The sequence below is a fragment of the Buteo buteo genome, chromosome 9 (assembly GCF_964188355.1).
Source record: "Buteo buteo chromosome 9, bButBut1.hap1.1, whole genome shotgun sequence".
Lineage (NCBI taxonomy): Eukaryota > Metazoa > Chordata > Aves > Accipitriformes > Accipitridae > Buteo > Buteo buteo.
Window position 1 is genome coordinate 1,239,021 of NC_134179.1, and position 14,284 is coordinate 1,253,304.

The window sequence follows — 14,284 nt, forward strand, 5'->3', positions numbered from 1 at the left end:
TACCCCTGTAGACACCCATCCCTAGCCATCCCCAGCATTTATCATACCTCATTCAATAGCAAGTGTCCTGCAGATTGAAGTCATCTTTTTCACAGTCACTCACATCTCTAAAAGCAGCATCTCAGGGCAGATAAAGAGCTGATCAACGAGCTGCAGGATATAACTTTCAACAAACAGCCAAAGAAGCCTCACACCCAGCAGCAACAACTGCAAAAAAGGGGAGACATATCAGCATAGAACTCATTTATTTGGCAGAAAGTGATGTCTCAGTTACACAAGAGCTTTATCTATTCAAGCCTGTTATTTTAGTACACTTCTCAATTCTTTACAGCTGAAACTGCACCTTCCAATTAAAGCAGTTTCTGCCTAATAAAAGTAGGCAGTATTTTGCAGATTTATATACATTAGCCTAATTACGTGCAATAAGCAACTCTTCTTTAAGATGAAACTTGAGTCTCCTTGCTGGCTAAAACTGCACGATGGTACTAGCCTTTTGTCCTACAAGCTGTATTGATTTTGCAACTTGATGTATGGCTTGACTAGCATATGTTAATTAAATGCAAAGTCCATTTTTGAGATGCCAGTTGCCTCTTCTCCAACAGAGCAACTGCTTACACCGCATAATGCTCTGTTAGTCTTGCACACAGGCTAGTTGCTTGGCACAGATACCTGAGGCTTATGGAAGTATTAAGTTTCTGACAGATATACATTATTTATTTTAATGCATGTTTTGAAATCAGAACAAGAGACTTTCAACTTTCACCAAATAAGCCTCAATTACAGCCTACACAGAGAACAGAGAGAGTTACTGTCATGGCAAAACCTTTGATCTCATTTCCAGGCCTGTCTAAGTAGGTCTTAAGAGCACACACAGAAAATCCGCTTCACAAGCTATTTCACAAAGGGACTCCATGACCCTGTAACTTAGAATCATATGATCATTTAGGTTGGAAAAGACCTTCAGGTTCGAGTCCAACCATCAACCATGCCCACTAAACCATATCCTGAAGTACCCTGTCTACTCACTTTTTGAATACCTCCAGGGATGGCAGCTCAACCACTTCCCTGGGCAGCCCAATCCAATGTCTGACAACCCTCTCAGTAAAAAAATTTTTCCTAATATCTAACCTAAAACTCCCTTGCCTCAACTGGAGGCCATTTCCTCTTTTCCCATCTTCAGCCACCTGACAGAAGAGACCAGCACCCACCTCACTACAACCCCCATTCAGGTAGTTGTAGAGAGCAATAAGGTCTCCCCTCAGCCTCCTCTTCTCTAGACTAAACAGTCCCAGCTCCCTCAGCTGCTCCTCATAAGACTTGTGCTCCAGGCCCCTCACCAACTTGGCTGCCCTTGAAGAACCAAAATAAGTTAAGTCCTCTTGCAAATTTTACCCCTCAACCTCAACACAACTGGAAGTTAAGCCAGGCTTTAACAGGCATGTTAAGGTCACAGAACTGCAAGAATCACATTTTGAATAGCTGCCATCTCTAATAATACTTGGAACACACTTTTTTCACCACCCATATCCTGATATTTGTCAACTTCAGTTTTCTACCTCATGTCCCAGATAAAGTTAGTTACATTCCAGTTTCCAATCTTTGAACAGAGCTCTCATGCCTGCAATGGAACTCATGATCTTCTAAACAAGATAGTAAATAATTTAAGTGCCTTAGTCTAAGGAGATTTCACCGTAGCAAACTTTCACTTTCTCCAACCCTCTTTCCCAGGTTTTGATATTATACTCTATACCTCCAGCAAGTCTAAAAGTGAGAGAATGTGAGAATTATTTATTATCCTCCAAGGTTGCATGCTCTCCCTCTCTCTGCATTTATGCTAAGTTAATTTTTTTTTTCCTCCATTGCACTGAAATGGACAAAAATAACCTACAAGAACATTAAACAGCCTGATGTTTATTTGATACAGTTAAAACAGCAACAGATTACTTTTTTCTTTCATGGACAATAAGAGCCTTATATCTTTCACTCTTCTACCTGACTTTGCATTATTAATTCTCAATATCATCATACAACCCCAGTATATTATTTTCACTAGCACCAGCATCCATATTTTTCCTCTCTTGTATTAGGTTCAGCTCAGCTCACCTTGAGACATACACTTTTTTCCTCCATCTGAACTACTCCACCTGCTAAACCTACTACCATATAAAAGGGACATCTCCCACTAAACAAAAAATGCCATTACATTTTTACAGTGATAAAGCCAGCACACACTGCTAGTTTTGTAAACCCATGCATGAGCCATTTGCTTATCTAGCTGATTACTCAGTTGATTAACACCTGAGCTTGACCAGTCTTGAAGCAACCAGGGCTCTCCTTTTTTACAAAGGAAAGGAGAGCCCCTATCTCAGATCTGAAAGGAAAACATATCAGACACATTAGAGAAATCACCAAGGCAGAACAATTAAGACACCAGTATCCTACTATATACATAATGACTACAAATTAATATGAATCTCAAAGAAATATTTTCCTGCCTTGGCAATCTTAAAACACTTCTTCTTTGTTCTTCTCTATAGGGAACCAGCCCAGCTACACTTAATTTAAGCACAGCCCAGGTGCTCTTAATTATCTCAGGATAACCTTCCATTCCCTCACTCACACCACCCAAACCCCCTCAAACAAAAGGCAGAACTCTTAAAACTAAAAATAACACTTCAGGGGAAAGCAAACAAACAAACAAAAACCCAACACAAAAAAACCCTAAGACCGAAAACAGAAGACTTTACTAACGGCACAAACAGACCCTGCTCTTGCTAAAAAGCCCCTCACTCAAAGTTTTCTCTCACCCACCCGAGCGAAGCGACGTGGCTCGGCTCTCCTCCCCCAGGCAGCCATCTCACCTCAACGCCGGAGCCACACGCTGAGGGAGGGCCCCGCCCCTTTTTACCGCGCCCCAGGGGCACGCGCAGTGGGGCCGGACCGCCCACCTTCCAGAAGGTTCCGCGGGTCGGAAGTGCCCCCCCCCCCGGCCGCGGGCGGGTACAAATACCGCGGGGGGGGGGGCAGGAATTTACTTCTTTGTTGCACAGGTTGGTGGTTGCGGGGGCTGGGGTCTTTGCTGAGGGACTGGGGGTTTTGTCTTCCAGTTCGGCAGAGCTGTCTGTGGGCTGGTTTTGGCGGCCTCGGGTGGTCAGCAGCGGGGGGGGGGGTGCTCCCTCAGTGAGGTGAGTGCTGCTGTTTAGAGGAGGTTCAGGCTGTTCTGTCCGTGGTCTTGAGCCTGTGCTATGTACCAGTAATGTAATTTAGTTCCTTATCCTGACTTTTTTAAAACTCTTCCTTAGTGGGCTTTTCTTTAGCGGTTTTAATTATGTATTGGCTCTATGCACCCACACTGTGTACTTTACTGGTCTGGAATTGAAGTATATTTTCTTAGTGCCTTTAGTTAAATGTAGTCTCTGCTTAGAGGAACTACTTTTTCTTGAACACTTGAGTGTAAAATAGATGAAGTGTAAACCAAAGGATATATCTGTGAGCTGTTTAAAGGATAGCTGCAGGTGAGTGGCAACTGGATTAGGAGCCAGGTGTATGCCTGATGCTGTAAATGGTGTCTGTGAATCTCTGGTTTCTTGATCTGTATGGCCTGGCATGCTTTCAGATAACTATGGCAAAAATATAGGAAAGAGGAATTTCTTCAATAATTTTAGAGATGTGTTTGGGTGTGTCTTCAGTTAACAGCCAGTACAGCTGCCCCCGTTACCTGTAGCAGGAGACTTCAGTCATTCCCTTGGAGATGCTTCAATTAAGTCACTGCAGTATTTGAGCAGGGCTGGGTAACAAAGTGGATGCCCTGTGCTGTGCATAAGCATTTAGGACAATGAAATCATCAGCTATGCTTTTAAAAACATGGGGACTGACTTTGTCTTTTCAGCTGAACTCTTCATGAACCAAGCCTGGAGTTCATAATGATCTAATAGATGTGATGTTGAAGTCTTGAAGATTGCACCTAAGCAGAAAGAAGCTCTTTCTTGCAATCAAGGCAAGATTGAAAAGCAAGCTTGAAGTGTGAGATATGATTCTTGATTAGTTAGATTTATAAGCTCTGTGACTATATTCTTCCCTTGCTTCCATACAATTCTAGGCACTCTTGCTGACCTGAAGGTCATTTTTTTTCTCTGCATTTTTCTCTCTTTAATTTTATTTTAGTTTTTGAAGTTCTATTCATTTCTATCAACTGTTCTTTCCAAAATTGCTTGACAGTTCTGTCATTATTTCTTCTAAGCCAGCTTTCTTTTGGCTTGCTAGAGAAGGGAAAAGGCATGGTCCAGAGTCGTTTGTGGCTTTGTTCTTGCTATTACTCTTGTGTTCAGTTAATTGGGAGGCTTTGTGTTTCTGGGTTCTTCCTATGTGACTGTTCCTGTAGAGTGTCCCTGTTAACCCCAGGAAATGCCATCAATCTGTTCTCCATTAAAGTTTTCATCTTTTTTTTTTTCATATTCTATTTCAGTGACCTGGGTAGTTCCAGATGAGGTCAGTGAAGCCTCAGAAAAACCTGAAACTTGACAACTGAAAGTGCAAGATAGCTGTGCTGCCCTCGGGAGACCATTTGCTGTGGAGGTACTGCCTCTAATATCTGTGCCCTAGTTGTGCCTACCTCCCTTTGTACTTCCTCCACCTTTAATATTAACTGGAACCAAATAAGCTGGCTGTTTCCCCTCTTCCTTCAACATCAGTGTTGCACCTCTCCAATCCTTTGACTGCTGGTTGCTGTAACTCTATCTGTTCTTTCAGTCTTCCTTCCTTGGTGTCTCTTTTTGCCTTTCTCACCACTGCCAGCTCTGCACACTCTCTGTCTGTAACCTTTTTTATCAACAAAAATTCTGGGGCCTTCTTCTGCTCCTCTTCCATTTAAAAATATGCAGCTGAACTGTTGGTTTTGTCTCTGTTTTTAAAAGCATAGCTGATGATTTCATTGTACTGAAAAAAAGCCCCTCTACTGGTGAAATTCTGGTCTGGTTTTAGTAGATAGCAAACTTGCTCTTGATTTAAAATTGTCAACTTAGCTTGTTTTGTTACCTTCAAGTTTTTTGATTCTGTGGAAGTACAGGCCAACCTCAACACCTTTCTTATCATAACTGCGCTTTCCACTGATAGCAAAACCTTTGGTATCTTGCATGTTTTCACCTATACTAGAGTACTTTTTTTTTCTGCGCAGTGAATGAATGATTTGAAAAAGATGGAATGAACTTCTTTATCCTGTGACAGCGCTGACAAGAACTGCCACTTTGTCAGCCTCCTTACCTGAAGCTGTCACTTCAGGTATGTTGAATCCTAAGCTCTGTGTATGTTGCGAGTGCATGTTCACAGTCCTGTTTAATTGTTTAATACTTCTGTATGTTCCCTGCTGTCCTTCATACTGAGAACCTGTTGTCGCAGTATCTGTTTAGTTACATGTGCTGTTTACAAATAGGACAAATCTTGCAGCACAATGTCAGTTATAGATGTGTGTATATTCAACAGTTCCTGTTTTTATTAATATCCGGGACTCTTCAGGCTATTGAGTGGAACATCCCTGAGAAACAATTTTCAATGTTAAAGTGATTCAGAAGGATCACCTTACTTGTAGGAATTTTTGTTCTTTCTTTTAAAATGACTAGCATAATTCAGTTTGCTATTTTGCTCTATAAAGCTTACTGTAGCCATCAATCATTTATGAATTGCTGTGCATTTTGTATAGTAACTCAATAGTAATAACTGTAGTTGGGGAAAAGGAAAACAAAGCAAAACATCAGCAGTTGCAGTTCATGTAATCCCCTATCAGATTAGAGGCTACCTGAGAAGATGCTTATATTGCTGCAAGTATTATTTGCTCATATAAAGGTAATTTTTGTGCAGTTTTTCTCTAGAGAACTTACTGCACCTTTTATAAGGTCAGCGCTACCCTGATTTCTGTGTAAATTATCTGTATAATCTCTTGTACTTTGGCAAGTTCTGACACTTGGGTAAAAGTGAGAAAGTACTGGTAGGCTCTGACCCGATATAAATGGCAAGGCCTCAAACTTAATTTCATGGGTTCAAGCAATGCAGTTAGTCCTAAACTCAGTTACATTTTAAAATCTAATAGTAGGATGTTGTTGCTTTTATGCTAGACATGTTACTGGTGCTGGAGCACAGTGTACATTTATATTTAGGGGATTTTAGGATTCCTCTTTATTACCATCTGAGATTGGAATACAATGGTTCAGTGAAAGACAATTCCACAATTTGTGGAGAGTGTGCTGACGCAGTTAGGGGTACTCTTTCAATCAGCAAATATTTGGTCACAGCATAGCTATTTTAGGAAGTGTGTAGAAAAGGTGGTGGGTGGCATAGTGCACTGTACTGTTTAGACACAGGAAAAGTGACAGGTTTGATGATTCTCCTGCTGGCAGCTGAGCAGCTTTTGAATTTTCATAGGAGTATTCATTCCAAAGCGGAATTTTAACCCTGGCCTAGAGACTTCAAGATACTTAGCTTGACACACTGAGTAACCATCCCTGTTACAGGGGCTGTTTGGAACATGTCAAACACAAACACCTTTTTACAGGACCTGGGCTTTCTGCTTAATCAGTTTGTGAGAGCTGGTGCCTATGTTCTCTGCTTACTATATATTCTAGCTCTGTAACTTTGAAAGCCACCAAATAAGTTCTTGTACTGATGAATACAAGAAAATAGTTTGAGCTATTGATTTTTCTTTTAGTTCTGGCTTTGAAATTCTTAAACAAGGGACAATAAAGATAATATGAAAGATACACACCCCCCTTGATTGTGAAAGTATTGGCTATGGAATTCAGTACTGCTGTGAATAGTTGCATTTGTTTTGACTAACCTGTTTTTCAGACCAAACTTTGAAGACTAGCATGTGTGTTTAGCAACAGTCTGGCAAGTTGAGTATGTTGGAGAGAGGGGACCATACTAGAAGGCTGCTGGTATCTTCAGCTTGTTAGAAGCTTCCCAATTAGGCTGTGATTCGTATTGCCATTAGCATTACATGGTAGGTCTCAAAATGTATTTTAGAGTTCTTGAGGGTGCAGCTTCTGCTGCAACTGTGTGGTAATCTTAAACCACATTTAAGGGTGTACCACTTAGTTTCTTGCTCTTGGAGTGTGTATAGTATGATGCATCTTAGTAGAACTGATATTTACTGTGTAGAAGAAGACACTTGCCTAATCATTCTAAGATAAGTGAGGAAAAAAAGAGCTTTCTGAATTAAAGTAATCATTACAGGAGAAAGAAGGCATGGGATGTTTTGTTGGCAATATTAGGGTTTTTATCAACTTTTGTTATTGGGTTAATTTTAGGTGACAGCTGTTTAGAGTTTTTTAAATAGACTCAAATTGAGGTATATCAGTTTGAAATCAAGCAATGTCAATGCATTTGCAGTAGAGTTACCTTGAAATGTCATGCTATTGTAGTTGCAAATTGACAGTTAATAGAGGAACAGCAGTCCTCAGAGGCAGGAGTTGGATTCAAAGAAGTGGGATGTATTAGAAAGTGTAATTCATGCACCTGTCCTGGTCTTAGCCATGGTGTGCTGAGTCTGAATCTCCAGCCCAGAAATGAATGGTAATATAATAGGAAGGATTCCTGCCTCATCACAAAGTAGAGCTCATATATTGCCTTGTCTTTGAAAGTCAGGAAATCATCTAGGTTTCTTGTTAGTCTGGAAGGAGAAAATGCAGCTTTTCACCCCAAATCTAGAAATGTACACAATTATTACTTCCAAATGTCACTTCTTCCTCAGCATCCTGTTCCCAGTTTGAGGCTTGTCATCCTAAACTGACCTGTCTTTCTACAGACCACTTAAGCTGCCATTGAATTGATGGAGAAAACTCCTTTATGACCCTTCTGGCTGTGCTATGTGTACAAGTGACATTTGACAGCTGCTAACAGGAGATGAGTCTGAAATTTGGGATAAGGCTATTATCTGCATAGTACTGTTGCCAGTTTCTGACTCTGTGGCCTTTTAACAGAGCAGTACCTCAGGAGCCTCTTTGTCCCTGTGGAAGTACCTCTTAATTAAATTTAGGTCACAGCACAGTGACCACACTGGTGTGGAGCTGCTTAGTTGCAGCTGTATCTAGGCAGACAGTTTAACCTCTTCTCAGTGCCCAAAATGGCTTTAATGTGTTTTTAATCCAACTGTGAGATTCTGCCTTGCTGAAAGCCTGAGTTTTGACCCTCCAGGAGTGTTAGGGCTAGAGTTCAAGCTAGACTGCTGGTGTCCGTAAGCACGTAGATGTAAAGGAACTAAACAGAAGTTTTGGTCAGGGTGTATCATTTAGCATCCTGCATGCACACGGAAGTTGGCCTGGGATGCTGAACTGTATAACAGATCATTTAATAGCCTGCTGCAATCTACTGCATGATTACAGATGCAGTTTTAGTGCATTGGGAAACAAAGAGCAAGCTGGAGAGCTGTAAGATAAATTCATCCATATAACCATTCATGTTCTATGTAAGAAATAGTATCCGAACTGAGCTCCATAACACATAGGAGTCTATTTTTAAGCCTGACTTGGCATCATGAAATGCTCTAGTGAATGAACAAATGCTGATGGACTGCCATCACTGTTGTATAGAAATAAGTGTAATTAGGGAGAAACAAATAAATAATAAAAAAGCCTAACTGCATTTAGCAGTTCCTTTATTGTCAGCAGTAGGATGTATACTCCCCTAACAGATTTAGAAGCTGCATTGGTAGGTGGTGATTTGTATTGCTGCCAACATCATTCACTTATGAGGATGATCTTGATAGGTGTTTGCAATTGTTCTCCGGAGACAGTTTCTGTAACAATTATGAGACTACTCCAGTTGTATTAAATGAGTCAGTTATGTGCAATATAATTAATATGTTACCAGATCTTAGACATCAGATTTTTATGTTGTCCGCTATGCCCCATTGTATTAAATGTCCATGCTGTTGTACATGTTTTCCCGTGGTGTCTCCTACCCAACACACAGCTGGAAGGCAATAGCTTCTTTACCAGATTGAGACCTACTCTTTGTGGGGTTAGACTTGTGAACAAAGGGCATCTTCTGACAGTGATGTTCCTTACAAGTGCTGCTGACTGCTGAACAGTAGGCTGCAGCCTTGGAGAAAGGAGGGGTCCCCGCACTGGTAAGTTTTCTTGGAAAAGTTTAGGAGTAAAATAGGCAGGCTTAATTTTCTGTAAAACTGCATACTCTGGCCTGAGACCTGCAGACTGTATTTCTGCTCTGTTTCTATTGCAGGCCATGCAGTGGGGAAAGACTGGAGCTTATTCTTCAGGCTGCTGCATTTGGAAGCTGATGGGTGTCATCTGACAGTCTCTTGGTACCTGACTTGCCATGCCTGGTCAATAAACTTGCTGATTTTTGGAAGAGAATGGGGGGGGGTTTACAGCAACTGCGTAATCTTTTGTATCTAACTACAGGCTGGGTTTTCCCCTTAGCAATATGTTGTCCTTCTGTCCATTGCACAATGTGGTACTTAATGGGTGATAGCAGGTATGTGTATTGTTGCTCATAAATGGCGTTACCAATGTCATTTGCCTGTACTGGATGATCTCTCTAGTGACTTGAGATACCTCCTCCTAGAAGGTGTATATTGTAACTGGACTGATTCTCTTCTGTTTTGGTACATGAGTAACTGCCTTCTGGGAAACTGTAAATACTAGAATTGTCTGTTAAAAGCTGAAGAATATGATGTGAGTTTAAATAAATTCTTTGTATTTCCAGACCATCAGTGAAGTTCCTTAATGCATCAAGCCCTTTACTACTGAAACTTGGTTATAGGTACTTAGATATTGTACAGTTTTTGCAGCTTTAATGTAAATGCAGTTGTATGAAAGGTGTGGTTAGATTCAGTGTTGTGAAAACAATGCAGGACCCAAAGAAACCTGAACCTTGTAGCTGGCACTCTAGCCTGAGTGTTTTCAACCTCAGTCATCCAATTACAACAAAGTCATTTTTTTCTGTAATGCTGTAACTAGACCCAAGGAGTCACATTGGATAATGGATGGGGGGGAAAAAAAGACCACTCTAAAAGCTGAGCTAATGTAGCTCTCTTGCAATTACTGTGGCCTCTTTGCAGTGACTGAACAACAAGTCCTTGTGATAACTGTAATAAGGTGAAAAGAGGTCTTGCTCTCTAATTGAGATTGTCAAACTGACACTTTTGACATTCTAGCTTGAAAAGGAAAAGATGTTTGCAACGTAGATTCTTCAAAGCTTTTTTTGAACCATATGCTCTGAAGTTTCATTCCTGTTGAAAGCAGTTTCTTTTTTAAAAATACCTTCTTTCACTTACTGTGCTGCTAGATTGTCTCGTAACTGTTTCATCTATTTGTTAACCCTGTTTATGCTCAGTCCAGGACATACTTAGGTGGGGTGTGCTTCAAGGTTTCTGGAGAAAAACATCTTTTTCAGCTGCAATTGTCATTGGTCTAAAGAGATAGTTATGTCTGCTTTCAGTACTGCTTGTTCCTCCAGTCAGTCTATGCTTCCAGGCTTTGTTAGTTCTTGTAACAGTTGTGAGCTAGCTTGGCTTACCTATATGCAAAACATCTGGAGGCTTTATTGAATAGAGTTATTAGAGAGGAGTGAGAACAGGGTCTGATATGAGCTACATGAGATACAAAATGCAGAATCTTGTACTTGTCTATTAAAGTGTGAACAGAGCTCAAGTGCTAAGCTCATGCTGGGCAGACATGTTAGCAATGGGGCTTGATTTGCACTGAAGCCTTTGGTCTCTTTCTCTCTGTATTGAAAGCTCTGGAATATTGATTGTGGTCACTAAAGTCAGTATACATGGATGTACTTGAAGGAAGATGTTGAGTGAGGAAGTGTGGGAACTGGGAGCTGATTCCCTGCTGGTACATCCTCCTCACAATGCCCATGGGCAACCTGGTTGACTGCCCTGGCAAGGAAATTGGCTGCGCTTCCCTGGCAGGTGACCAGGCCCTGCTTGGGGATATGGAATCCATCTGTATCTCAATGTGCTGTTAGAGCAGATCTGCTTTCAGGTGACAGGATGCTTGAATTGTGGAAGCTCTGGCCAGTTGGCAGAGCAGAGGCAAAAGGCTGTTCGGCCAGCACCCTGTGGCCAGCTGTGGGGCACTGTGATTTTTGCCACTGATGTCTGAGCACTGTGGGCCTGTGTGAGTGCTCTGACACAGCAATGCATCCCCTCATAGCTTGTCTGTTGAGTCAGTTAAGCTTTTGCAAGACAAGTGCTGTAGGCTCCACCGGACAGGGAAAGTGTGTGTATCCTCCAATGCTGTCAACGCAAAAAACATGCTTGAAGGCTAAGGAAACATGTAAAATGAGACTTCTCTTGTTTATTTTACTATTTTAACATGTCAAGACTCAAACCCAGGTTATGACACTTAAGTCACTTATGTGACTTAAATACAAGTCACAAGCATATAGATGTAAAAATCTTTTAAAATGGTGTTTAACTAGTATCTTGCATGTGCAACAAGAGGGAATAGTGTGAGGAGAAACTGAATGGAAATAAAGTTCAGGGATGTGTGGAGAAGTAGTAGGCTGAACTTTGGGCAGGGGGTTTGTAACTTGTCTGGATGTGTGCTTAAACAAGGGAAGTGTGTAATACTTAACTGTTTTGCTTTGTGTTTAACTTGCAGCAGATGATGTGGTGGAGTTCTAGTTGATAGGCATGGTGTATATTCCTGTGCCACCTGGTAGTAAAACAAAGGGTAAATGTAGTGCCTGCTGAAATACTGCTGTAATTAACCACCTGTCAGAATACATTGTCAAAGCATGCTAAAGCAATTTTGATGTGTTGGAATGAGTTCTCATACTGTTACTTACCCCACAAAGGCAAAGCCCATGTTCCACTTCAAAATATTTGCACCATGCAGTCTTGTGTAATAGAACATTAACTTTTATACAAAGTAAATTATCTTCACTATTAAATTGTGGATCCTTGGTACTACAGTTGTAAGTCTCTTGGCACAAAGGTAAAGACTTCCCTGATGATCATCTGGATGCTTCAGATGTCCCATGGGGAATTTGTATACCACTTCCCTTACAAGTCTATGAAATGGCTTGCTGAGATGATGTGAGCTTGATGCTCTTTGCCCCCATCTTTCCCTCTCCAGATCTGCATCTTGTTGAGCATCATAATAAAAATGACTGGACCAGCTGTTTTGCCCTTTCACCTTTCCCAAAGGAACCAGACAACTGCCTTTTTGGAAGTGGCTCAAGTATGTGGATGCTCCTGAGGTTCTGTTTACCTGTGGGTGAGAAATAATTCTTCATCTAGGTACCAGCAGCTGGTTTGCTTCACCTGAGACCTCTCATTTTAAATGCACTTAAGATATTTTTATAGTTGATTTAATGTCTAGGCCTGTTGCTGCTGTGATACTGAATGTGTGAGGAACAAATAAAGCATAAGGAAGATTTTTGCTCTTCTCTGCAAAATCAACCATTTGTAAAACTGCTGTATTGGTCACTGCACTAAGCAGTCTCCTGTGTGAACCTGAGACTACATTAAATTCAAAGAATTTGTGAAGCTGACCTTATGATGGAGGCCAAAGAGAGGACTCTAGAACTCTGGGATGCTGAAGGGTGGCACAAAGAAATGTGAAAATGAGTGACGGCAGACTTGGCACTGGCCCCCTGCCTGAGGAAGAGAATGATCAGGCTGTGCTGCAAGACTAAAGACAGCACTCGGAAGCAGTCCAGTGGGATCAGAGTGAGAGCCTTGAACCTGAATCTTGAAGTAGGAGCATAAAACTTGGCAGACTGTCATTAAAAGTAACGTGTCCTGTGTGCTGTAGAAATAAGTGGTTGGAGGACATGTATGTATGTAAAATGCCATGGATCTCAACGATCAACAAGGAAACAAAATGGTTGTAATAAAACTGTAACATACCTACCTTGATTGTCCCCTAGGACAGCATTGTATCTTTGCCTGCTTGCAACTGTAGAATGTGATCATTTCAAAGTTACTAAATAATGTAACCATGTTTATATATAAATATGCTAGGGTGTTTTTGTCATATACAGTGTATACGTCCTGTGGATACTTCTGTTCACAAACTGAATTCATTTGCCCTCCATTCCAGGTGGTTTATGACTTCAGTGCTTTGGCTGCTGGCCCTACTCTTGCTGTTAGTGAGCTGAGGTTTCATTTTCTTTGACTGTTAAGTCTTATTTAGCTTCCCCATCTACCACTCTTGCATGTGTGCCTGTGATGGTTATATTCTAGTCTCTTCTGGACAAGTCCAAGCTGTAGTCTTTCTCCTTGAAGGCAAGGAAGTCTATTTGTGTAACAATGCAATGTCCCTTTCCTAAAGGAGAGGGTTTTCTCCAATCCTGTAATAGAAGACCTTTCTCATGTGGTTTATTTATACACTGTAATTGCATCATTGTTCAATTTTAACTGCACCTCTAATATTAAAACAATACTATGCAACAGTGTTTTTCTTCCCTTTTCTATTTACTTAAATATGCACACTTCTATATACATCAAACATGCAGCCTGCACCGTAGCTGGTGAGTGTCATGTGGGGCAAGATGCAAGCCATGAGTGACATGCATGCTGTGGCCAGGGGTTTTATTTGGCAAGGAAGTTGATGTTACCCCCACTAAAAATCTGGAAGGTGGAGGGAGCTCACGGAGGAGGGGACCAGGCTTAAAACAGGCAACTGTTGGTTCTCTCCAGGCCTAATGCAAAGGTTTGCTATTCATCCAACTCTGAATGAATGCCTTTTTTTCCCTGACTGGGCCTGATGAGGCAGGTTTCACTGAATTTGGCCCAAACTAGTCATATTCATACCTACAGGTGGTAAAAGTTATGAGAAAATTAATGAAAGCAGACTAAAGGACTTCCTTATAGGCTGTGAAGACCGTTGAAACAGCTGGAACCTGTCAAAAAATCTCACCAAAAAATATATCTTGTTTCATATTTACTTCCCATTGGAAAAGATCGTTTACATATCATGCCCTTCCCCTGTTAATGAACAACCATAAATAAAAAGCCAGCTTTCATGTCTATTATTTTACCAACTATTTAGTGTTAATGGAATGTATCTGCTCAGTTTTAGAACTAAAGTATCAATGTGCTGACTTCATCTGCACTAGTGCTGTGCTTATTACCAGCACTGTTCTGTACCCTGCACTGGCTTTGGCAGGGAGAATGCCTTCTCCTTCAGAAACATCCATGTCATGCTGTGGAGGCAGAAAAAAAGTACATTATGAGAGGAGACAGAATTTCTGCCCAGCCAGAAGAAACCCTTGATGGTTTAAGGCAAACTTGTAAAAAAATAGAGGCTGCCCT

General features: G+C 41.1%; 1 long non-coding RNA gene across 2 annotated transcripts; it reads left to right on the plus strand.

Annotated features, from left to right (window-relative positions):
• Nucleotides 1–2,993: 2,993 nt before the first annotated feature.
• On the plus strand, nucleotides 2,994–13,412 carry LOC142034884 (uncharacterized). Of its 2 annotated transcripts, XR_012651762.1 has the most exons (5): nucleotides 3,890–4,023; nucleotides 4,478–4,575; nucleotides 5,174–5,277; nucleotides 9,232–9,334; nucleotides 12,102–13,412. It is a non-coding gene; the product is annotated as an uncharacterized LOC142034884 (long non-coding RNA). The 2 variants fall into 2 exon arrangements; XR_012651761.1 differs by lacking the exons at nucleotides 3,890–4,023; nucleotides 4,478–4,575 and adding an exon at nucleotides 2,994–3,050.
• Nucleotides 13,413–14,284: the final 872 nt, after the last annotated feature.